We start from the raw sequence: 25,371 nt of genomic DNA, 5'->3' as shown, positions 1-25,371 counted from the left end.
ACTAATTCCTGACTATACTGATCCTGTTTAGTGAAACATTAAAAAGGAAGGTGAGGCAATAGTTTACGTTTCGTTTGGTGATGTTTATGAATGGTGGTATCATTAGCTGACACAACCAAAGAGAGTGAGTTTGAAGAAGTATTAGACAGAAAGGGACATGGGAGTACCTGGGGGTAGTAGTGACAGAAGCTGGCAGCTCTGATGAAGAGCAACGTTATTCTCGTCTGTGAAGTACTCTGTCAGATTTTCTTCCCACCACTAAGAAAGGGTACAGTTGAAACTGAGTCTGTGCAGTAGGTGTGAGAAGAGAAAATGATACACTCATCCCCACAAAGATTTAGATTCAGCCATACACCTGCAGATGGCCACACCAACCATGCATCTGTGGCCATGTGCTCCCAACCTGAGCCTCGCTGGAGCCCCTCAGCATCATGCCTTTGTCCTCAATAGTGCTTTATGAGGTTGCTCACTAAACTGACAGGGAAGAGTAGCTGGAAACATAAGTCTTCATTAGGATTGGCAAGATAGCTTAGCTGTTAAAGGTGCCTGCTGCCAAGCCTGATGATTTGAGTTCAGTTCTTGGCATCCACATGACAGTAGGAGAGAACTGACTCCCACAAGTAGTCCTCTTGCCTCCATGTTCCCTGCAGCGTGAATGCATGTTCACCTGTGTTCACACACACATGAACACAACTAAAGAAATGAAATTAAAACCTTCACATCGAGGAGAGGACCTGGAAACATCAGGAGAAATGAACTGGACCTAAGATAGGACTACAAAACCTAGTTTGATGTGGGAAACCTGAATGGGAGGAAGCTATGCTGGCTTGGAGGTTTAGGATGGAGTAATTATTGCCCAGCATTGTGCTCTAGGTTAATTAAATAAATCCTGGTCTCTGTGTGATGATTTGGGTATACAGATGGTTTAGGAATAACTGCTGTTTAACTAAAAGATATATCAATATTAAATATTAACAATTATCAACAGTGTGGTCTACAAAGTAAGTCCAGGACAGTGAAGGCTACACAGAGAAACCCTGTCTCAAAAAACAAAAACAAAAAAAAAATTAAAAGAGTAAAGAGTAAGAGCCAGGCATAGCGACACATGCCTGTAAACCTAGCATTCAAGAAGCTGAGGCAGGAGAATCGTGAATTTGAGGCCAGCTTGAGTTACACAGGGGTGCCCTGTCTCTAATAATTAAACAAAACCTCAGACTGGGCATGGTGGCACCGCCTTGAGAGGCCAGGGCAAGAAGATAAAGAGCTTGAGCCTGGCATGGTTGCATTGAGAGTTGAGACAGCTTTAGTCTCAACTCTCAGGAGGCAGAGGCAGGGGGATCTCTGTGTGTTCGAGGCCAGCATGGTCTACAAAGTGAGTTCAGGACAGCCAAGGCTACACAGAAAAAGCCTGTCTCCAAAGACAAAAAAAATCTGATATTTATTTTTTCACAGTTCCAGAGGCCATAGTGATGCTTATACATGCTCGGAACTTTCTGGAAGCTCTTAGGGAGAGAGTCTAATTTTATTTCATTTTTATCAGCTCTGCTCTGTGCTGTGAGCTGGTTGGGCAGAACTGGAGTTTGTGTTTTGAGCATTTCCTTGCAGACCTCTTCCACACACCCTGCTCTGCAGGAGAGGGTCAGAGAGGCTGAGGAACTAAGTCCTGAAAGGTGAGCATGGCAGGTGCTTCCTGGTTGCCCACTGTGGCCACCTGCGGGCTCTTCTGCTCTGTGCTTATCTTCTGTGAAATGTCCCAATCCCTCAGCCCATGAACATGTCACTGCACATGGAAAAATTGCAGTTATAATTATATTCAGTATTTGAAAAAAAAAAAAAAAACCTTCACATCAAAACAAATAACTTAGAAAGGAAAAGTTTCTTGTTGCCTGTGGGTACCCTCAATAAATTGGAGAATCAGAAAACCACAGCAACTTGGAAATCACTTAACTTGGTAAACAGATACTCAGAGTATAGAATGAATGAATGAATGAATGAATGAATGAATGAAGACTTACCCTAGGCCAGAGTGGCAGACAAAGATTGATCATGGTGGATTATAGATTGACCAGGATTCCACAATGTAAATTAAATGATATGGAAGTATCTAAATAGAATCATAACGTGTAAGGCTAGCCAGTGATTCATCTCCCAAAGAAATGAGATTCCTGATTGGATACCATATCTGTTAAACTTGTTGGTTCTTATCAGTAGAAGTCGGCCCTGGGCATTATCTAGCATGATTTTACGTTCAGGTAATAAGAAATCCAAATCAAAGTGGCTTCAACAGTGTCAGAAATCTCTCATTTCATATAACTAAAAAGATCCCTCTGTAGACTTCTTAAAACATTTCCCAAAATGTGTTGCCTTTCTTCCCATTATGCTTTCCCAGTGTTGGCATCACCCTAAGGCTATCTGCTCTTGTGACAGCTAGGCACATGCTGATCCAACAAAGGCTTCGTGCTTCACATCCAAGAAAGGGAACTTATTTTAAAATGATTCCCACAGAAGCTAGAAATACCCTCTTTCCTACAATCCCTGGCAAATGCGCCTTGTATATGAATGGCCACATTCACTTATATGCCAACTTCTGAACCACTACTGTGGAAAAGAGGAAGAGACATGATAATTAGCTTGAGTTAATCAAGAGCCATCCTAAAGAAAGAGGTAGAGACAAGTTCACATCAAAATCAAATATATGGATGATTTTTCCAGAGCCTTAGAAGGGAGAAGATGGGGGCTAAAGAGGGGTCGTTTCTATGTGGGAGAGACAGCCAGAGAATATTCAGGACATTCATTTCAGCATAAAATGAATGCTTAGAAAAGCCCTAAAGGCAGAGCTACATGAGTTTCTCCTTCCTTCCTCCCTTTTTTCTTCCTTCCTTTCTTCCTCCCTCCCTTTCTTCCTTCCTTCCTCCCTCCTTCCCTTCCTTCTTTCCTTCCTTTCTTTCCTCTGTCTTTTCTTCCATCCTTCCTTTCTGTCTTTTTTTTCTTTCTCTTTGTCTTATTTTATTTTTATCTTATATGTATGAGTGTTGCCTACATGTATGTATATGCACCATATGAGAACATTGCCTTCGGAAGCCAGAAGAGGGCACCTGATTCCCTGGAAATGGAGTTACAGATGGTTGTGAGTCACCATGTGAGTGCTAGAAACCAAACATGGGTTTTCTGCAGTAGCAGCAAGTACTCCCAACATTCCAGCCATTCTTCCAGACCAGGTTTCAGTTTCTGGATAGAAAGAATGAGGAATCCCTCACAGAAATGGGCAGGAAGTAGGTAAAGCACTAAAGCCTAAGCATTAAGGTCATAGCAGCCAGTGACAACCATTTAACATCATAGGGTTCCAATGGACCGACTCTTTCCTTTTCTCTCTTTTCTACACAGTTACCGAAGTCACAGTGGAGGCAGCTGGCAAAGCTTGATCCATGCACTCACATCTACTCAAGGAGTGACTGGAGAACCTTGACCAAGTGCCCATCAGCCTACTTACCATGGAGGAAGATCATTATCTCAAAGGTATTTGGGGCTGTTTTCTAAATAAAGTTGTATGACTGTGGTTCTCAACCTGTGGGTCATGGCCCCTTCGTGGGGGTTGCATATCAGATATTTAACTATATTTAACTAGCAAGATTACAGTAATGAAGTAACAATGAAACAATTTTATGGTTGGGGGTCTTCACAACATGAGGAACTGTATTAAAGGGTCACAGCATTAGGACAGTTGAGAATCACTAATGTAAAAGAGCTTGGCTTGTTGCCATTGTCCACCATAAACTTTATAAAATTTCAAACAGATATGAAAGAGAGAAAACAAACACAGAATGGGGAAATTAAATGAGGAAGTTAACTGTAGGCTAGACACTTCCTCTTTCTGACGATGTGCTGATTTAATTAATTTTTATCAGACACCTAGGATGTGCAATGTCCTATGTTCCCACACAAAACTTGTTAAAGGCCCAGTTTCTGCCCTTCATGGTGATGCCATGATGCTATCCCCAGAAAGAAAGGAGCTTCAGTAGAGACCATGGATTCTGGGTTATTGTTTTTAAGCTGAGCAGAACTGCATGTAACAAATAGTGAGCAGTTGGTATGTCTGAGACCATTCTAGCTCCGCCTGGGCCTTTCTCTGAGGCTTTGCAGCATGCGCAGTTGATCAACATAACAAGCCTCAGAGAAAGCACTCCAGCACCATCATGTATCAGAGACAAGGTTGAGAAGTCACCGGATAGCTTTCAACACCATCAGATGCGTGACTAACACTGTAGCTCTCCCGGTCTTCACTGACAGGAACAGGAGCGCTTGTCCAGCCATGTGTGTTCTGGTGGTGAGGTGGTGGCCGGCGATGTCAGCCGAGAGGGTGGCCCAAGAAGGTGGCGCGTGAAGCTTTTGCACCAGGGACTTGAATGAAATGAGCTGAGTACTTATCTCTGTAGATTGTTTTCGGTACTTACGACCCCAGACAAGGGAGGATGAGGAGTACTGGACCATGGTGGTTCCCTGACTTCCGAAGGGCCTTTCTGTTCTTGAGGCTTTGCGGCTTCAGGCTCTTTATGACCTGGGTGCTTCCTTCTCCATGTGCTGTTTGTAATCTGTTTGCTACTGTAGTTCATCTAAGCATCAGCAGATGGGGCCCTTGGTTCCTTTGAAGAATTGCAGATATTGAATTTTGTTAATGTCTGGTGGGCTGCATGAATTTTTCTTGATTCGTTTATAGCATGTAACATTTGCAGGATCACATACACACCTTTGTTTAATCAAGAAAAAAAATAAAACTCCTTAGTGACACAAAGTTCCACGTCTGCATTCGCAGTCTGCTCTTCTAGAGAGAAAACTTAGGTCTGCTTAGGGGAGAAAGAGTATAGTACAATACCTAGATAACAGCATTGTTGAAAGAGCAAGGCAAGGCAAGCCCAGGCAGTGTCAAGGTTAATGTTTTTAACTCAGGAATCAACTGGGGGTGGGGGGGGAACTTTGCTATATGGGACCACAGGTGACAATTCAGTTGCACCGAGGTTATCTAGATTTTGTGTGATTTTCTTTCTTCTCACTTGGACTTTGTGTTATGAGGACATTGTGTGAATTGGCTGTTTTTAGCCCTGGCCAGTGCTGATGATTTTCCTGAGTGATGTTTGTCGATAGTTCATAAAGAGAAAAACTGGTCACCTAGCTCTTGCACCTGTTCAAGTGGGTGAGTTTCAGCTTCTTAGAGGTGAGATCCTTTCCCACCTTAAATGGAACAGCCCTCTGAGGGAGAATATCCGTGCCTGGGCAGAAGACGTGACATTGCTGGGTCCTCATGTAGTCTTTCTCTGATTTTCTTGCTCTTCAGAATTAATCACTGTTTCACTTGTGATGTGCCCCTCCTCATCCCCGAAAAGAGTTCATCTAGAATTGTATTTTTGGTTAGGTATCATAGATAGCCACAGATATATATATATATCTATATCTATATCTATCTATCTATCTATCTATCTATCTATCTATCTATCTATCTATCTATCTATCTATATTTCTTATGTATATATATATACATATATCTATATCTATCTATCTATATATATAGATATATATATATTTCTTATGTGTGAAACTTTGTTATGTGTATGCATAATTCAATATACTAACCACATCTTCAATTAGTATGATTTAATTTATAGATCGGAAATATCTTCCTTAGCATCATTAATATTTGTGCTGTAAATAAGCCCTGTGCTTGGGCAGATTTTAACAGCAGATTTAACAAACAATACTCCAGATACATCACTTTGGGAAAGAGAAAATTTGGTGTTTTTTTTTTTCCTTTTTTCTTTTCTTTCTTTCTTTCTTTTTTTTTTTTTTTTTCTATTACACTGTAGTTAGACAAATAGGACTGTGGTCCAGTATTTACCACTTCTTAGGGACTTATATTTTAGACTGAAGGACCTTCGATATATTTTAAGGAATACTACAGACCACACTAATCTCAAAATTCAAGTCTTAAAAAGCTCATAATTCAGGTAGAATGAAGTGTCTTCATCCATGGAGTTCTCCATTTTTTTGTAGATTTACAGCCTATTGTGGTAAGTGGGGATACAGTTGCAGGTTTTGGGCTTACAGAGTTGACACTGATAAAACTACTGTATTACTTCTGGGTAGAGATGATGTTTGCCTATGGTTAGCCTGAAGCCAGTGTTAAAGAGGAATTGTTCATTTCTTCCCTCTTTTGTGCTGACATGCTAAGTGATATATACGGAAATTGTGTGTGTGACTTGTGCCTTCATCTGAAGGACTGCTTGTGGGCAAATTTCATTAGTACTTGATTAGTACTTGCGCTAATTAAGCCAGGCACAATTTTGCCTCCAGTCTTCCTCTGATGAGTTAGAGCTGGACTGAAAATGTGGCCCTAGATGCATGCATTGGAAGCCCATAAACCCATATAATCCCATAGAGAATTCTCACTTGACTCCCCCATTAAGGGTCTGAAAAAGTAGAACAGAGAATACCCCCTTTCCAGTGCAATTTGAGTTCACTCCGATACGCGATATGCTAATGTTTAGATTAAGCAGATGGCGAGGAAGGCAGTTGTTAGTTGAGGATTGTTTTTCTTTGTCTGCATATTATTTTCAAACAAACACTTTAAGAGTTAAGTGTGCTGCCTCCTCCCTTCGCTTCTCCCTGAGTAACAAATGGAAGAAGAGCAGGGTTGCTTGGGCTGTGGCTGCCATCCTGTGTATGGACACACTTGCCCTTTTAATTGGGCTGTGATAAAAAGGGGTTCCTTCTCTTTGGTAAGAAAGGTTCGCTGTATTTGTTATTTCAGAGGAAAAAAGAGAGGAGTGCTGGAGAGGCAAGGAAGGAAAGGAGGTGTGTTTGACAACAAAAGCTCCTTGAAGAAGAAAGCAGACGCTGGGCCTCTTTCTGTTTGTCTAATTTCTCCCGGGGCTTCTCAACACTGGCCGAGTCTCCTATTTTTCTGTGATATTCACCTTTGCTTCTTTCTCTTCTCCCCAACCATCTACCTTCTGTTCCTCCTCTCCTAAAGTCTGTTAATTTTTCTCCTCCTTCTCCTCCCTGTCTTCTTTCCCCACTCTTCTTCCTCCCCCTGGTGTTCTCCATCTTCTCCATCCTCTTTTCCTTAGTCAAAATCTTTTCTCTAGTGCTCTTTGAATTTTCCACATTTATTTTTTACATACAGTGTGATGTGGTGTTTTAGTAACTTTATTTAAAAAATACAATAATCATGGTAACCTTCAGAATTCCTCTAAGCGTGTTCAACTTCTCACAAATAAGAAGGTGCAGTTAAATATCAGGTTCTATCATTTATAGAATCACAACCCTTTAGGGCTAGGACTACTCATCATTTAATCTCATTCCATTTTTTAAAAAGAGATTTTTCTTAGGATTTTGGAGTGCTGGCAAAAAAGAAAAGAAAAGAAAAACCAGGCATGGAGTTGAGAGAGAAATAGGGAAAGCAATACATTTAGGGAAGTTTTGTTTGCATTGTTTTTTAATGTAATTTCCTTTGAGCATTTCTCTGACATTTGTAAAAATGTTTAGTTGCTTTTAATTGTGTCAAGATACTGGACTGATATTTCTTTGCTAGGAAAGGTGGGTTCTGAGGTAACCTGGCTCACCTGGGTTAAGCAAACATGTCTACAAGCCCACCTTCCTCTATGTCACACTTCGTTCTTCACCTAGGAAACTGGCCGCTCTCAGCCAGGGCCAGCTCTCTTGGTGGTCCAGGCATTTTCCTCCCCTCCTGAGTGTCAGGAGCATCACTGACCAGGTCTTTATTTTTGCAACTTTGTCAGCACTTTCTTCCCCAATAGCTTATTCTCCTTGACTTCTAAAGATGGTACCCAGGGTGCCTGGATGGCTCACATCCCTGTTAGTACCAGTCTCATTTCTTACCTTCTTACTAGTAATTCTCAGAAGAGAGGCCTACAAAGATCATCTTCACTTTCTTGGCTCTCATTTACTCGTGTGTGTGTGTGTGTGTGTGTGTGTGTGTGTGTGTGTGTGTGAAAGCCTAAAGTTAACAGTGTCTTCCTCTGTATCACCATCCTACTTTTGGAGGTAAGCCTTCTGACTGAACCCAGAGGTCATCAATTAGACTGATTGGGAAGTAAGCTCTGGCAGTTTGCCAGGCCATGCTAATCACCCCCAAACCCTAGGTTTAAAGATGCTTCTCATTGTGCCCAGCTTTGGTACAGGCCTGTTCTTCATGTCTGAGCGGCAGGCATTTTACCCACTGAGCACTCCCACCTCCAACCTCTCATTTATTCTTCTGTGTACGTATGTGTGTGCGCACTTGTGTGTGCATGGGGAAGTAGGGAGTGTCCAGGTAGGATTTCAACCCAAGGACTCAACCCTCAGCTCTATCCCGGTCCCCAGTTTTAAAAAGCCATTCCTTCTAGCTTCCAGTCCACTGACATGACCCTTGACAAGGCAGCAGTATCTGGGGAAGGAACCTCAGTTTTCTTCTTTTGTTGTCTTTGTCTTCTCAGCAGTACTTGCTACCATAGAGAATAGCCTCGTTTTTTTTTTGTTTGTTTGTTTTGTTTTGTTTTGTTTGTTTGTTTTGTAAGAAAGGTTCTACTTTGTCCTTTGCAGGTTTCCAAGATGACACACTCTTCTTAGACTTTCTTTTGGTGAGAAACCAGCATCTACCATGTTCACTCCCGTCTGCGTAATTCTTGGTGCTGATCTGGTATACAGTGATCTGTTAATTCACTTGCTCCGGTTCAATGACTATCATGCCTTCCCTTGTAGATATAATGTGTGCAGAACTCTAGCCACTAATTAGAGGTGGCTAATTGAACCTAAATTAATTTATATTAACTAGAAATTATTACTATTATTATTTTTGTTTGTTTTTCAGTTACGCTGTCACATGTGAGCAGTGGCTGTCATATCGCAACATGGTATTTAGTATACTCCCACCACGGCTGAAAGTTCAGCCAGTGTTTGCTATTCTCCAAGGCAGGATCATGAATTTAGCAAATATCGGCTCACTCTGCAGTGCTAAAGCATGCATTATATAAAAAAGAGTGCAGTGTGTTAAACCTATAGGATTAGTGATGAACAGATTTGAACACTAGTCTACTATAGCCCTTGACAGCTGTATGTCAAAAGCAAAGGCTTCACGAACTTTGCCTCTTTGCACCTCAGTTTTCTTACCTGTAAAATGGAGTGATTAGTGGTGCCATCACACATAGGGCTGTGGTACACATTAGAGAAACTGATGAATATAAAGTCCTTCATATAAGATGAGAAGCTGATAAAGATGGCTGACATTGTTGTTCTTGCTGGAGTGTATGCCCTCACATTGGGAGCACAATCATTTATACACATCTTTGTTTCATTTCTGCCCTATTTTCCTTTCTAGCATTTATGTGGAGAGTAAGTTTATTTAGCTCACAATTCCAGATTAGGTCCATCATAGCAAGGAAGTCAAGGAAAAGTGTGAAGGACTTAAAACAACAGTTGAATTACAACTGTAGCTGAGAACAGAGATATGAATACACAATATTTCTAGTGGTGTTTAGCTGAGTTTCTCTATTCACATAGCCCAGGATCCCAAGCCCAAGGAATGATGCAGACCACAGTGGATCGGGTTTGCCCACACAATAATGATAGTCTCTGAAAGCCTTGACCAATGGAGAACCTGACTTAGACAATCTCTCACTGAGAACTTCTCAGGTAATTGCAGCTTGTCAAGTGGACAGTTTAAAGGGTCACGTGTCCTGGGACACCGGTCGGGAGAATAGCATTAGAATGAGAGACTTTCATTATTGAATGCAACCATCCAGGACCATATATTTACAGCTGTGATGTGAGCATCTGTCATAAACAGAATCCAAGAAGGTTGGTTTGAACAGTTTCTACCAGGAGCTTGTATATTCCTTGCAAACATTAGTGACAAATATGCGGCCTCCTTAGGCTGAGAGCTCAAGGCAGTGCTGTTGTCTTTTACCCAGCTTGTAAAGAGCGCCCCGAGCCCTGAAATGGATCCCACATGTTACTTTGTGATGGTACTGTCGGTCAGTGTCCCGCAACATAGGTGGACGTCAGCACATTTTTCATCTATATACCCAGACGGTTGGGAAGTTACCTGACTCGTCTTCGCCAGGCTGACAGAGTTTCTAAAACACTTCTACAAGTGCATGGCACTGGCAGCTCGGCACTTCTGACTCACTGTGCCCTACAAGCATGAATTTGAAAATTCCTCTAGGAGGCATTTCCATGTCACAAAGTTCTAGAATAGGTCTGATCTCCGTGAGCCATGTCACTTGTCATTTCCTTGTGGGGGATAGTCGGTTCAGTTCTGTGAAGAAGGCTGGTGTGCATGGTGGTAACATGGAAAGTGGGTTTGCCACACCTACGTCATTTTATCACAGTGGTGACCCGAGTAAGCACATAGGAAACATTAAGACTCTGTCTGGAGCGAGAGTCCTGGTTGCCCTGTTCCCAAGCAGCACCCAGCTCAGGTGCTCCTTGTAGACTCCACAGAGAAACTCTCATTGTTAGCTTGCTGTCAATTGGAGTTTTAATTCAATTTGCCCTGCACTAGCAGAAGACGTTTGATTCATTTGTGCTGATGTGATTACAAGGGTCTGTTTTCCTTAGACCCAGCACTGGTCACCTTCTGATCTCTGTAGACAAGTTCATCCAGTCAGGGCTAGAACTCAGTGAGATCTCTATCCCACCGTCCTAAAAGCCCCTGCTTGATGGCACCATCACAAGGGGACAGCTGACATCTGTGTTGGTCAGGGCAAAACGGTGCCTGCCCTTTTCAGAGAGCCAAGGGCATCATCCCCCCCTTGTAAACAGCAGCACATATGCTTTGGCCCCTAACTGTACATGATTGGCTTTACAATTGAATTACAGGCAGAACATTTTAAGCAGGCATCACACGAGATGGTCTTGTAAGTCACTGAAAAAAAGATTAATTTGTAAACCTTTGGCTTTTTCCTACAGTATTATTTCTGTGAAGCAGTTGTGTTTTAAACAAGGCTGGTCATGTTATGATTTGAGTCATACAGAGTGTTCTCTGTATAGACCTAAGAGATCAAAAAGATGAAATGTTTTCTTCTCCATTTCTGAGACAAGCAAAGAAAAGGGAGGAAGACACAAACAGCACTGTGTTCCTGAAAGGAAATACAGTAAACACCATTGATAATGAGGATGTAAGTTCCAAGGACAAGAGTCTACTTTATTTAAATGATAATCCTATGTATTTCTTGTCTTTCTCCCCTCCACAGTATTTGTTTCCCCATTGAGCCACTGTCTTCATCTTTACTGAGTATTTACAGTTTCTTTCAAGTGAGATCAAATGGGATCACACTTCCTGTTTCATGAGGATTGCCTTCACCATTGCAAATTATTAGTGCCAAACAGAAAGAAGTGGGTAACTACAGGGAGGGTCTCCCTTTGGAAGGAAAGCGTATTTCAGATGAAAGGGAAACACAATGCCCCTGTTTTGAGTGGCTCCCATCAATGCTAATGGAAGGGATTGGATTTCACTGAAAGTGGGGCTGAGGAGTGCAAATCAAAAAAGAAAAAGGGGTTGGGGGAAAGAGTCTCATTTAGAGACAAAGATCTTATTTATAGTAACTTTATCCTAACATCTCCATTTTCATCATTTCTAATTTAAAGATTTAGAGTCCAAGGCACCTGGTCTCTAGTGTGCATCTATCTATATTGCTTCTGGCTCCTCTCACCACTTTCCTGGAGACACCTTCTTCCTCCTCCTTTTCCTCCTCCTCCTTCTCCTCCTCCTCCTCCTTCTCCTCCTCCTCCTCCTCCTCCTCCTCCTCCTCCTCCTCCTCCTCTTCTTCTTCTTTCTTCCCTGTTCTCAAATATCAATTTAAGAAAATTGCTGTCCAATATACGGAAATCCATCAATGTGATCCACCATATTAACAAACTGAAAGAAAAAAACCACATGATAATTTCCATAGATGCTGAAAAAGCATTTGACAAAATCCAACATCTATTCTTGTTTAGAGTATTGGAGAGATCAGGGATACAAGGCACATATCTAAACATAGTAAAGGCAATATACAGCAAGCCTTTAGCCAACATCAAACTGAACGGAGGGAAACTTAAAGCAATCCCACTGAAATCAGGGACAAGACAAGGCTGCCCATTCTCTCCATATCTCTTCAACATAGTGCTGGAAATCCTTGCTAGAGCAATAAGACAGTTGAAGGAGATCAAGGGCATATGGATGGGAAAGGAAGAAGTCAAATTATCACTATTTGCAGATGATATGATAGTATACCTGAGTGACCCCAAAAACTCTACCGGGGAACTCCTACAGCTGATAAACACCTTCAGCAAAGTGGCCAGATACAAAATTAACTCAAAAAAATCAGTAGCACTCCTGTATACAAAAGACAAAAGGGCTGAGAAAGAAATTAGGGAAACAACACCCTTCACAATAGCCACAGATGACATAAAGTACCTTGGTGTAACCCTAACCAAGCAAGTCAAAGACTTGTATGAAAAAAATTTCAAGTCTCTGAAGAAAGAATTAGAAGAAGATATGAGAAGATGGAAATATCTCCCATGCTCATGGCTTGGCAGGATTAACATAGTAAAAATGGCCATCTTACCAAAAGCAATCTACAGATTTAATGCAATTCCCATCAAATTGCCAACACAATTCTTTACAGACCTGGAAAGAAAAATTCTCAACTTCGTATGGAATAACAAGAAACCCAGAATTGCTAAAACAATCTTCTACAATAAAAGATCTTCTGGAGATATCTCCATCCCTGATCTCAAGTTGTACTATAGAGCAACAGTTATAAAAACTGCATGATACTGGCATAGAAACAGAATGGTGGATCAATGAACTGAACAGAAGACCCAGAAACAAATCCACACACTTATGGACACCTGATTTTTGACAAAGATGCCAAAACCATACAATGGAAAAAAGATAGCATCTTCAACAAATGGTGCTGGTCCAACTGGATGTCTACATGCAGAAAAATACAAATAGATCTATATTTTTCATCCTGCACAAAACTGAAGTCCAAGTGGATCAAAGACCTCAACATAAAACCAGACACATTAAATCGGCTAGAAAAAAAAGTGGGGAATATCCTAGAACTCATTGGTACAGGAGACAACTTCCTGAACAGAACACCAACAGCACAGGCTCTAAGAGCAACAATCAATAAATGGGACCTCATGAAACTGAAAAGCTTCTGTAAAGCAAAGGACACTGTCATCAAAACAAAGCGACTGCCTACAGATTGGGAAAGAATCATCACCAACCCTTTATCTGACAGAGGACTCATATCCAGTATATATAAAGAACTAAAGAAGCTGAAAAGCAGCAAACCAAGTAATCCATTTAAAAAATGGGGAACAGAACTAAACAGAGAACTCTCTGTAGAGAAATATCGAATGGCAGCGAAGCACTTAAAGAAATGCTCAATCTCATTAGACATTAGGGAAATGCAAATCAAAACAACCCTGAGATTTCAGCTTACACCCATCAGAATGGCCAAGATGAAAAACTCAAGTGACAACACATGCTGGAGAGGTTGTGGAGAAAGGGGAACCCTTCTCCACTGCTGGTGGGAATGTAAACTTGTACAACCACTCTGGAAATCAATCTGGTGCTTTCTCAGACAATTAGGAATAGCGCTTCCTCAAGATCCAGGCATACCACTCCTAGGTATATATCCAAAAGAGGCTCAAGTAGACAAAAAGGACATTTGCTCAACCATGTTTATAGCAGCTTTATTTGTAATAGCCAGAAGCTGGAAACAGCCCAGATGCCCCTCAACAGAAGAATGGATGCAGAAACTGTGGTACATCTATACAATGGAGTATTACTCAGCAATGAAAAATAAGGAAATCATGAAATTTGCAGGTAAATGGTGGGACCTGGAAAGGATCATCCTGAGTGAGTTGTCCCAGAAGCAAAAAGACACACATGGTATATACTCACTCATATAAACATACAACATAGAATAAACCCACTAAAATCTGTACATCTAAACAAACTAAGCAAAAGAGAGGACCCTAACTAAAATGTTCAATCCCCATCCTGAAAGGCAAAGAGGATGGACATCAGAAGAAAAAGAAAACAGGAAACAACCTAGGAACCTGCCACAGAGGGCCTCTGAAAGCCTCTGCAGTATAGACTGTCAAAGCAGATGCTGAGCCTGATGGCCAACTGTAGGGCAGAGTGAATGGAATTTTATGTAAGAAGTGGGATATAGTAAGAGCTGGAGAGGACAGGAACTCCACAAGGAGAGCAACAGAACAAGAAAATTTGAACACAGGGAACTTCCCAGAGACTCATACTCCAACCAAGGACTATTCATGGAGATAACCTAGAACCCTGACAATGCAGCCACTTCTGATGAGAACTGATAGACTAAGATCAGAAAGAAGGAGAGGAGAACCTCCCCTATCAGTGGACTTGGGGAGGGGCATGCATGCAGAAAGGGGGGGTGGGACCGGGAGGGGAGGAGGGAGGGGCTTATGGGGGGATACAAAATGAATAAAGTGTAATTAATAAAAAAATGGAGACAATAAAAAAAAGAAAATTGCTGTTCTTTCTTTTCTTAACTGAATAGTGTGTGACAAAGGGAGAAGCATTGTGGTTAGGCAGGGCACCCTTGCCTCTATTCAGGGGACGCTCACTGGTGATAAGACAAGACTAGGGATCAGGGCTGTGTAATTACCCGTGATTACAGTGGTTATTCATCATTGTACATGGATTTCGAAGGATAGCAGTGATCTGTCCGTCATAGGCAATGGGTCTCAATTATCTAGAGGTTTGGAGGGAGGTCTTAGACTTGTATAAATAGTAAGCATTTATGAAGGGGTAAAGGAGAAATAATTTTACTGATGGTCCACTATTTGGTCTCGGTCCTGCCACCCGAGCCTAGCTGGGCTGCTGCCCTGAGCAGTCTTGGGACCAGTCATTCTGGTGTGTGCATGCAGTGAGAGCTCACTGAGCACTGAAATAAAGGAAGGGAAGAGGAGGTCGTTATGTTTAGCTTCACTCAGGATGGAATATGTGTGTGTGTGTGTGTTCGTGTGTGTGTGTGTGTGTATGTGTGTGTAGTAACTGAGGTACTAAGCATGAACCTATGTACCTGTTTCAATATTAAATATATAAAGCTGCTTAAAAACAATCAAGGGGCTGGAGAGATGGCTCAGTAGCTAAGAGCACTTGCTGCTCTTTTGGAGGACCTGAGTTCAGTTCTCAGCATGCATGTCAGGAAGCTTACAAAAATCTCCAGGATTTTCCAGTGCCTCTAGTCTCCTCAGGTACTTCATACATACATATATATTCATTGCAGATGGATATATATTCATTCTCTATATGGAATATATATGTTCATTCTACCCCCTGCTACATAAATACACATAATTTAAAATAAAATAAATTTTTTACAAGTACATATATATACATTGTGTTTGAGGTGTTAGTGAGTTGGGTGGCACTGACCTAGCCTGCACAGAGCCTTGGGTGTGTTCTCCCATGCTGCTGAGAATAAAACAAGAAAATGAGATAAGCACATAAATCATTGCAATCATTTTTGGACAAATGCATTTCTTAAAAAATAAGTATAACTTTGCCTTAATCTGCTCTGAATATTAAGTCTGTGATTGCCTTCTGAATGTACAAACGTTTTGACCCTTGGTAGCTCTGTGAGGCAAAGTATGGTTGTATTACAAGAAAGGCCTTTACAAGAATTATTTTGGCAAGGATATTTAAATGGGAATATCTATCTGGATAATGTGAATCTAAGACAATTCACATTGAAATCTACAAGTGGGGAGTGTTGCAAAATGCGGCTCTTGTCCATGGCATGGCTGTTTCTGTTGTTTCCGAATCGTTCTGTGATACTGAGCAAGCACAAGGGAGAACACTATAAAATAGGACCTAACAGACTGAAGGAATGCTTCCTGAATGTGTTCAGGGTCCTTCAAATAGTGTTTCAGTCCCTTTTGAAATCCCCACAGCCCGTTAGATTCTGGGTTGAGATTAGGCCTGGTGAGTTTCCTCAAAGTCTGTGATGACTGAACTGAGAGCATGCGCTTTTTGCAAGCCTTGCATTTTGTGGAGTGAGCTTGTAGACCACTCAGAGAAAAGATGTAGCATTCTCACATCCCTAGGGAGATGAAGCCACAGAGGAAGAAACTGAGAGTGGTGGCAAAATCAAGTACTCAGGACACAGACTGGAGAGGTGCTGAGTGAGTATGTGTGAGTGTAAGTCCAGCAGGGAGGCTCCAGCAGGCAAAGGCATGCGAGACTCCATCATAGCAGACAGCCAACCTAGTATGTGGTGTGGGTAGAGCAGAAACTGGAGAATCTAGGAAGTTCCTGTCTTGTAGAGTGACAGAGCCTCTGTGAAGAGATCATTGGTTGGCAGGTTCAGTGAAATGGATTGTGATAGTTTTCATTTATTTCATAGGGAACAAAGGAAAAAAAAAACTTCAGATGACACATTTTAAAAGTCTTATTGGAATTTTAGATCAGTTTGGCTTTCAATCCTGCTAATGATAATTTATTCATATCTTCTCTTTGGTCAGAATGATTAAGAGAAGTGAGAAGAGGATTAAAGACGGCAGGACTGTTCTATATACTAAAAGAGTCTTGCAGAAAGGAACTTGGCTTTAGAAATAGGTGTTATTTGGTCAGAAAAAGAGATGTAAAACTTAGCTATGAAAGTAAACTAACTTTCTTTGTAGTGACAGAAGGGTCCATCTACTATGTGAAAACAAGAATTTAGCATAGTTAGTAATACAGGCCTAGGAAAGTTGAAGAGACTACGACAGCCCACCTCTGACCATGGTTAATAGTGTAACTCTGGGGGCTGTGGAGATAGCTCAGTCAGTAGAGTGAGCCACCCAAGTATGGCTTCTGAGCTCAATCCCCAATAGCCATGGACAAAGCAAGGTGTAGTGGTATGCTTATGAGCCCAGTGCTGGCAGGCAGAGACTGCAGGATCCCAGGGGCCAGAACCAGTGAGAAACCCTGTCTCAAAAAACACAAGGTACACGGTCCTTGAGGAATTACTCCTAAGGTTGACCACAAGTTTTCACATGCTCACTCATATGGAAATACCTGCACACACACACCCCTCTTGCCTCTCTTGCTGTCATACCTGAGACACAGAGCACATTCTTGACGTCTTAACTGCATTCTTTGCAACACCGTGGTTCTTGTGAGTGGAAGTTGTTGGATGATGGCAACACAAACCATAATGAATAAATGAGCCTGAGATATATTGAGTGAAAAGCATGATCAAAAAGCCCAGACCACAGAAGGGCCCAACGGACCACCTGTAATACTCCCAACCACAAAGCCTCCCTTGCCCATACGGAGTCCCTTTGCCATAAGCACGCCACAATGCCCAAAATCAGCAAGAGAGAATTTACCTAACAACTTCACCTGGACTTGATTGCTGTGGCCCTGATCGTCAAGGTGTGCCATTGAGCAACCATCTTCATCTGTAAGTGCAGAGGGACTCCATACATCCATGAGCCAAACATGGGACGCTGGCCATCTTAGCTGCTTTCAGCCAGGTTTGGAGAAGAACCATGGTGTTTGGACCTGCTGTTAACCTCTTTCAACATAAGTTAAAAGTCACAAGGCTTCGCTCCTTCTCTATGTCTAAAACACGGCAAAAAGCCATTCGGAGTTCACTTTAACAACAACAACAGAAAAACAAGTCCCTTTTATTCTCCACTTTGAAGCTGTCAATTTAATAAAAGGCTTGTTATAAGTGGCTGAATTTATGGCAAGATTGTTGATTGGCAGGGAAAATTTTGTTATGTATGGATTTGACATCACAACTGCGCATAGCCAATTTTCCACTAACAGTTCTTTTCTGGAAGAATTCTTCAGGGCGCCTTGAATAAATAGCTATTGGAAACACCTTTGCATCGATCATTTGTAATAGTTTATTAAAGTGGTACCTAGCAATGAGTCCGTGTAGTTAAGGCTTGCTCATTACCAAACCCCATTTTTTAGGAATTTATTATTCAAGCTTTTCCAATCTTGTCAAACTCAAACCGTACACAAAACACTCATGGCAGGCATTGTTTCTCTTGGTGGTGTGCCTTCTAAAATGGCTTCATTTCTTAGAGTAACATGGACCCTGATAGGTGTGCATCAGGTTTCTAAAAATGAAGAAAAAGGTGGGTTTTGTTTTTGTTTGTTTTGTAATCCCTTTTTTTTTTTCTGAAGGTGGGGGTTTAAATATCTGTAGCAGTTTTTCTCCAGGAATATTTATAGCAAAAGAGATGAGCTAATTATCACAATGACTTTTACAATGTATACTTTTATGCTTGTGGACATGGAAACATCTTCTGGATCATTTAGATGCTGCCCTCTTTCCCTCTTCTTGCTCCTTTTCTGTCCCTGCCCAACAAAGCTCTCCTTGACTTGCTTTTTGTCTTTGAGCTGAATGGCGACTTTCCATCCCTAATGGCTGGACTGTCCCTTGGGTGAGCACGTGTGTACAGTGACACTGAAGATGGGGTCTCAGCGCCTTCTCACACTCTGTGGCTTTAGGCAAGCCGTTCTGCCTAGAATCCCCTGTTGTTGCCAGGTTCTCACCTAAAATGTGAAGGGAACAACAGCACCGATGTGTTCATGGGCCATTAAGATCTGGGAAAGCTAAGACATGCACAGTGCTCAGCATACAGCAAGGCCTGGAGTAGGTTATTATTGCTCTATTTATTTAAGAAAGGTGGAATTGTAGATGGAATTAATTCTTATTCATGCTTAGGTTCCCTTGTAGCCTTCCTCAAGGTCACGGAACATTTCTGTACCAATATTGATAAACCTTAGCTCTTCTGTAGGGTACTGGCAGCTGTTCTTGGCAGCTTCAGCAGCAATGATGCTTCCTGCCCCAAACCTGGTATTCATTGGAGCTTCTTCATGGGGGGTAGAGGAGGAAGGTGGATAATGAACTGTGATACTCCATTATCCTGGCTAAGCCCAAGAGTGTAGGAAGAGCTAACAGAGCCAGCTGGCTTCCCAGTAAGCTCTGGTTCTGCCAAGCCCCACTGATTGCTGATGAGTGAGCACAGAGGAAAGGCTGGTGCTGGGAGTGACAAAGGCCTCTCCTTCCCGGGTTAGAAGTTGTTGGCTCAGGCACATCTCGATGAGCTAATGAATGCTCTGAAATCCAGAGAACAAGAGTCTGCTACAATCTATTGTCTAACCCTGGGACCTTTTGGTCCTCTTCTGAGAGAGAAGAATACTTTCTCGTGGGTAGGTTTTGCAGAATTCCTGAACTGAGGTTTTCACCATCCCCATGCACCACAAGCAAAGCATCATGCTTCCTTCTCCAAACCCTTAGGCTTTCTCAGGTGGAATATGGGAAAGTGTAACTGATAACAAGTGTTGCTGACGGGGGAAAAGACAAATTTTACTTCCTTTCTTTTCTTTAAAAAGGTTTATTAAGGATGAAAAGTCCTGTGATTTTCCTTTTTGCTTCACAAATCAATTTACATAAGATAGTCACAGGCATGGTAGGTCACATTTCTAGCAAAAAAAAAAAATGGTGTGTACTTCCTTCTGTTCTCACGAAGATGTTGCCATGTGTGTCACAGCAGAAGGTAGGGACATCATTCACCTTTCAAAAGATGGCTCCTTGGCTGCTGCTAAAAATTGTATGCCCTGTATAAGTACAGGCTCACATGTTTTTTAAAAAATATAAAATAACAGAGAGTAGAAAATGGAAATGTTTTAACCTATAAACTGTGATAAAATAAATGTCTTAGTTTTATTGCTGTGAAGAGATATTATGACCACAGCAACTCTTAAAAAGGAAAATATTTAATTGGGGCTTGCTTACAATTCAGAATTTTAATCCATTATCAGAATGACAGGAAACATGGTGGCTAGCAGGCAGACATGGTGATGGAGAGGTAGCCAGGAGTTCTACGTCCAGATTGGCAGGCAGCAGGAAGACAGAGACATTGGGCCTTGAGCAGCTCAAACTTCAAAGCCTAGCCCAATTGACACACTTCCTCTAACAAGGACTCACTCCAACAAGGCCACACATCCTAATAATCCCTATAGGTCAATAAGGATCATTTTCATTCAAACCACCAACTCCAGTGAAACATCAAGATAGATTTTGGGAGATGCCATAACATGAAAATCGTTTACTATGTAATGGCCAGAATCATGATTCTTGGCACTACTCTTAGTACATGGAACCAAACATGTCTTTTCTTATTTTATTTTTTATGAGAGTCAAATATTAAACAAAGAGAACTAATGAAATCAGACAGCTCCATCCAATGCAGTGTGGGCACTACTGCCAGCTGGAGATCTTATTGGAAAGTGCAGTCCATTTGTTATCTCTGCTTGGTACTATCCTTCTGTCTTATAATGGCATTCTCCTCAGTGACAAAAGGCAGGGAAATCAATATGCTTTGACACTTTCCCCCAAAGCATTCAGGAAATAGTAATTTTTTTTAGAAAAAAAATGAGATAGGCAAAGGAGATTGAAGTTTTTTTTTTTTTTAAGGATTTTGTCAACACCACCCACCATCTTTGAATCCCATTTGGATAAGTTGGATGGGAAGTCATGGCTAATCAGGACACTCATCCATTTTATCGTCTTTAGATTGTGGCATGGCCTAAGGCTTAAGCAATTGCGAATACAGTCCTCCAGGAAGAGGTCATCTCAATGTCTCTTGCTGAATGAAATCATTGTAGTTGTGATTTGAGGGATACATTCCATTTTCATGATGCTCCGAGACTATCCCAAATGGCAGTATTGGGAGGCATTTGAACCAAGAATGATTGACAGTGTCTGTAAGTACTTATTATGTAAAGGCTTCAGCCCGTCGATTGATGGGAATGATGTATAATAAATTAGAATGATCACACATCATTTCCCATCGATTGAAATGCCAAATCCTTGGCGGAGTAATGAGTTATGGCCAATACCACTCACTGTCTTAGGGGGAGATTGATTACATATCCTTTCATTGATGTGATCAAACAACTAAGAAATCCTAAGTACACAACTAGCTTCCAAATTTCACCATGGTTCCAGTAGTGAGCATGAAGTTAGCATTGCCTCAGTGAACACTGCACAATGCCATGTGGGTGTGGGAACAAGGGTACTCTTCATCATCCGAGGTAGAGAGAGCCTCACTCCCTGCAGAAATACAGATGCAGCCCAAGTATGAAGAGACTCAATGAAGTACTGTTTGCCATCTCAGCTGCAACAGAATTCATTTATTCCATGGAGCAAGAAGGGAAGTCTCCCAGCCCCTTTCACAAAGGCAGAGGGAGGAAGCTGACAGTAAGATCGACGGAAGGAACCTTTAGTGTACTCATGAAGCCAGTGGTAAATATTTCCCCCACTTCTCTCTTGTCACTTCTCAACATCATTCTAATAGGTGAGACCAGTTCATGTTTCTCTGGTAAGAAAAGCACTTTCTTCTCATCTCATATTTAAATAGCACATATTTAAATCATCAGCTCTGAGAAATTTTTATTTATGTAGGTAGTCAGCCTGTCTGCTTTTTGCCAGTGGAGAAAGAAAGGCTGACAAAATTCATGGAACTCTTACTCTTTGTTTCTCAGTCAACATTCAGAGGTGGTTTCGAAGGCCTTTGTGCGATTGTCATATCTTTGTAGTGATTTAAAAGCAAAAATAAAATCTGTTTTAAAGTTTGTTAATTTAATAAATTTTTTCTTTAAGGGACATTTTGTACCAGAATTAATGATAACCTTAAAAATATGCTTTTTGAGTATATGTGTTGGGGGCTGTGGTTGGCTGATGAAATGGCTTAGTGTGGAAACGTGCTTGCCACCAAGCCTGATGATGTAGGTTCAATCCCCAGGACTAATGGAAGGAGAGAACTGACTCTTGACAGTTGTCCTCTGTCCATCACTATTATGCTATGCTTAGACTCATGTGCACACACACATACACACACACACACACACACACACACACACACACAGACCAGCCCCCCACACACCAATTTTTGAAAGTTTGGGAGAGACAGCCCACTGTGAAACTTCTTTCTAAGTTACAAAATGATTCTCAGTTACTAAAAGAGCCGCAAACAACTCTTTTCTGCCTGCCGAGAACACTCTGATTTCTTCATATAATGAAGACCATGAGCTTGAAGGTGCTACGAAAGTGAGGAATATTATTCTCCTTGTTAATTGCTGGAAACTCAGTCTGGAAGAGTGCTTGCCACACATAGATCTCCCGTTGTATTCCTAAATGAATGTTGTTATTTGTGATTATGACCCCCTTTGACATGCAAATAATTTAATCAGTGCTTCTAGAAATCTCTCTGCTTTCACCTTTTTCCCTAAGATGAAATCACAGTGGCCACGAGATATATCTGCAAGATGCCTACAGCAAGTTTAACTCTTGAAAGAGAATAGAAGCAGAGGGATGGTCGAGTGGAACCAACACTGCCTGGCTCCCACTTCCTGGGTGTGCTACATGATCCTTCTTCCTATTAGATGAGTATCATGTCCACTGTAGAGATGTGAGGCCTGAAGTCTTGGGAGAGTAACACAATTGACAGACAAGCTCACATCTGACACCAACACAAAAATTCCCATAACAAACCCAGGATGTCACGGTTCCAGAAAAGGAAGACCAAAGGAAACTACATTCCCCTGCCAGAAAAGCATCTCATGATAGAAGACTTAAACAAAGACCACTGCACCAAAGCAGCTTGCTGTTTTTCTGAGGGCAAGTGTTTCTCATGTGAAGGCAGCATGCCACCACAACAATCTTACTAGCAACCTCCTGATTTCATCCTCAGACTATCTAACCCTGGTAGAACTGGCAATAGAACTTACATTTTATTGGTTATACAGACAGTCCCTAACTTTGAGCAGAGTCAAATTCTAAGTTTATTTAAATCAGTGTGTTTGTATAGTAGTTCCAAGACCTCAAATGGGTACCGCCTCTACGGTATTTTCTTTCTGCACATACTCTCTCAACTGAACGCTTATCATATCCTGACAGTAACTTTTGTTGTCAGAGGTACAATAGCAAAACTATTATGGATTCCCCTTCCTATCTTCATCATTTCACAGCCAGAACATTCGTTAATGTAGATGCTAGCACCCTTGGGAAGGGAGTTGTTCTCTTTCCTAAGTTGAGAGCTCTGACCTTCTCACTTAAATGTGTGCTTTAGGGTTTCTCTTTGACACAGATGGATCGCCACACTGTTGCTTTTGTACTTCAGGGCCAATATTAAATGAGGGCTGCCTGGACACTAGCCCTGTAATGGCATGACAGTTAATCTGATAGCCAGCCTCTATGTGACTAATAGACAGGTAGAGTGTTCTGTGTCGATGGCACCGATGAAGGGATGGCTCATTTCAGGTGGAGTGAGAAAATATGGTAAAAGTTTTCATCATGTGGTCAAGAATGACTGGCAATTGAAAGCTTGTGGGATGCTTAATTTTGGAAATTCGTACTCAATACTTTCGGAACAGAGGTGACATGAGTAAAAAGCCACAGAAAGAATTAAAAAAAGCTGCAGTAAGAAGGTCCTACTGTACTTAAATATATTTTTTTCCTATGGCAAGAACACCATGAGCAGTTGATGGGAGAAGCAGTACTCTGTGGAGTCCTATAGATGCCTTGTACACATCTGGAGGCCAAAAGTACTGTCAATGTAAGCAAATCCTATTTCAGCTATGCTTTTTATATCTAACATTACTTTGAAAGATATAAGAAGTTCAGTTCTTCTCATGAATACCAGGGACTACCTTTCCTGGGAGTGACATGTCTCCTGGCAAGAGTATCATTCTATTGGATACTTGTGAGATTGGAGACTCTCACCCTTTAAAATCATGCAAAACAGAAGCTTGTAACATCATATTCTTGCTCCAACTTATGTGCATGGACAGAGGACAGTGGTCTTCTTGGGAAACAGGAACTGGTTCTTCTTCACAGATTGTACAAATGGGTTGTTTATAAACTATGTGAGGACATGCTCGTAAGACTTTAGTGCATAGGGTCACAGTGATACGTGCCATTTCTAACTCTTGATTAATTTGCTCATTGTATCCATCTAATACATTATTAAAGGCAGTATTATTACACAAATAACTTGTACTGTGGCTTATAACTTACAAGTGCTTTCACAGTATGGTTTCATTTAATGGCATCAATAGCTCATTCTGTTAGGCACTTCATCTACTAAGGCTGTGGAGTGAAGTAATATGCCTCAGGACCTACTACTACTAAGTAGTGAAAATGTGAGTCTAAGCCAGATTTTTAAAAAGTATTTATTATTACTGTGTGGTTATATGTGATATATATATATATATATATATATATATATATATATATATATATCTCACATATATATATATGTGTATATATATATGTATATATATATACACACACACACACACACACACGCATAGGTGCAGGTGTAACAAGACACCCAGGTGGAGGTCAGAAGACAACTTTGTGGAGCTTATTTACTCCTTCCACATTTACGTAGGTTCAGGGTTTGAACTGAGGTCTTTAGACTGCATTGCAGGGTGCTAAGCATCTTCACCCATTGAGCCATCTTGCTGGCCTAAGCCAGGATTTTGATACTAAACTTTATTGCTCTGTCTATTACATCAGACTGACAGCAAAATTCATATTGTTAAATGTCTAAAGGCTGGATGCTCAGCGAACATGGAGTATCTTCACAAGTCTTTTTTTTTATTTTAGAGAACACAGAATCCCTCTGAGTATTAACTTAGGGTTTCTTTAAGTCCACCATTATGGAAACAATTGGATTTTCTGCCAAGAAACATTAAAGCTGATTTGACAAGAATGACGAGGCACTCTGAGAGCTGATTGACTGTCAGCACAAGGCTTTTAGAGCTTGCTAAAATTGCATCAACTATAAGCGAAAGAAATGGATGGATCTACACAGAGATTCAAAAGAAAGCCCGTGACATAAAAAGCAAATACTAGATTGGTCCAGTGTATACACATTCATCCAACAGCTCTCTGATTCCTATCAAAGTTCATTTGTTTCTTCTACAACTTTCTATGGTCCTCACACTCAGGAACTCCCCAAGGACTAAAATTGATCGATGAGGGGAAAAATACCATTTTGTGTTTATTGAGAACCTTTCAGGAGAAATATTTAGCCAAAACTTTTGTTGAGATATACCTTTGTTTTGCAGGTCCTGCTTAGAGCATCCAATATGTGGCATTCCTCAGCTCCATCACTATAGCAACAGGGTGTGTCAACACAAGAAGCCAACAAGATCTTTGAAGGTGACAGGTTTGTTGTAGGAGTCACAAGTGCTTCTCTCAGGAAACTGCTTTTGGAAGATCTATGGAGATGATGATGAAATTAAAATAATGTAACTTTAAAGAA

Source organism: Psammomys obesus, unplaced genomic scaffold (assembly GCF_907164565.1).
Source record: "Psammomys obesus unplaced genomic scaffold, mPsaObe1.curated_primary_1811, whole genome shotgun sequence".
In the NCBI taxonomy this organism is placed as follows: domain Eukaryota; kingdom Metazoa; phylum Chordata; class Mammalia; order Rodentia; family Muridae; genus Psammomys; species Psammomys obesus.
Note: the sequence above shows the minus strand (reverse complement) of the source record.